Here is a 1,638-nt window from a genome sequence, read left to right on the forward strand (position 1 = left end):
AGCAGGAGGTGGGGAAAGTCCGAGGCAGAGAAGAGAGCAGGGCGTGTGTGTGTGTGTTCATCTGCATGTGTATGTGTGCGTGCGTATAAACGCATGATGTGTATGCGTGTGTAGGAATGGGTGTGGACCTATGTATATGTTTATGTATATGCATGTGTATGTGTGCGTGCGTATAAACGCATGAGTGTGTATGCGTGTGTATACGTGTGTAGGAAGGGGTGTGGACCTATGTATATATTTATGTATATGCATGTGTATGTGTGTAGGAATGGGTGTGGACCCATGTATATGTTTATGTATATGCATGTGTATACGTGTGTAGGAAGGGGTGTGGACCTATGTATATGTTTATGTATATGCATGTGTATGTGTGCGTGCGTATAAACGCATGAATGTGTATGCATGTGTATACGTGTGTAGGAAGGGGTGTGGACCTATGTATATGTTTATGTATATGCATGTGTATGTGTGTAGGAAGGGGTGTGGACCCATTTATATGTTTATGTATATGCATGTGTATATGTGTGCAGGTCTATGTATGTGTGAGGGGGGGTGGAGGGGTTTAACTAAGAAAGACAAAAGTTGGCTGGTACAGAACTGGAGCAAAAAAGTCAAGGAGAGATTGTGGCAGCCATATCACGGAAAAGCTTGGAGATGAAAAAGTAAAAATAGCTTCCATTGTGCTCGCTTCGGCAGCACATATACAAAAACTGGAACAATATAGAGAAGATTAGCACGGCCCCTGCGCAAGGATGACACACAAATTCGTGAAGCGTTCCATATTTTTTGTTATACGGCAGAAACTAACACAACATTGTAAAGCAATTTATACTCCAATAAAGATGTTAAAAAAAAAAAGAATAGCTTCCATTTACTGAGAACTTTCCATCAGAGGGATGTTACTCACTTGGAATCTGAGGCTCAGAGAAGGTACCAAACCACACAGCGAGTAGGTATTTATCTCTTGCACCCCATTCTCAAACACACAATTAGCCTGGGTAAATATTAGTGGTTAATATTTCTGACCCTTCACCCTCAAGAATGCGAGATAAAGGATGTGTCCTGTGGATGTGCGCTTTTTTAAACACTTGTTTGAATGACCTTTTCTAATCCAGCACCTACAACCCTATAAAATAAAACCACTCTTACGCTCTTGAAATACTGTACTTACAAAGGCGAGAAGATATGCTGATATATTTCAGTGAGATTTTTGGTTAGAATTGAACCCTAAGAGCTTTCTAATTAATTTTTATCCCATTCCCCAGGCATACAGCTAATTGAAATTTTTCTGTATGTAAGGTTCATAATTATTACTACATGTGAAGTGTTGGCAGAACAACTTAATCGTAGAAAATTCCTGTTTTACAATTTCTTGAATCTTGCCTACCTAAATGACACATGTGTGACTCACACCTTCAAATAGAGTGCCTTTTCTAATGAAGGTTGCGCTTCCTAAAATACTCTCCCTTCTGCTCGCCAGAATCCCACCCCTCTTCCTGGCCCAGCTCTTTGAATGTCCCCTCCCTGCTTCATCCTCAACCCTCCTACCTCCATCTGTCACTCACCCTCCCATAAGATTTCAGACAACACTGTCTAAAACTGTATTATAGCACCCAAAATAGCAAAAGCCAATACCAC

At 40.8% G+C, this 1,638-nt stretch overlaps 1 non-coding gene across 1 annotated transcript; it reads left to right on the plus strand.

Annotated features, from left to right (window-relative positions):
* The first annotated feature begins 680 nt into the window (after positions 1-680).
* Positions 681-787, plus strand: LOC115801517 (U6 spliceosomal RNA). The gene has a single exon (XR_004021821.1). It is a non-coding gene; the product is annotated as a U6 spliceosomal RNA (small nuclear RNA).
* The last annotated feature ends 851 nt before the right edge of the window (positions 788-1,638 follow it).

This window comes from Delphinapterus leucas, chromosome 16, assembly GCF_059928025.1.
Source record: "Delphinapterus leucas isolate spDelLeu-1000000601 "Yukka" chromosome 16, BTC_Dleu_Yukka2, whole genome shotgun sequence".
Taxonomy (NCBI): Eukaryota; Metazoa; Chordata; class Mammalia; order Artiodactyla; family Monodontidae; genus Delphinapterus; species Delphinapterus leucas.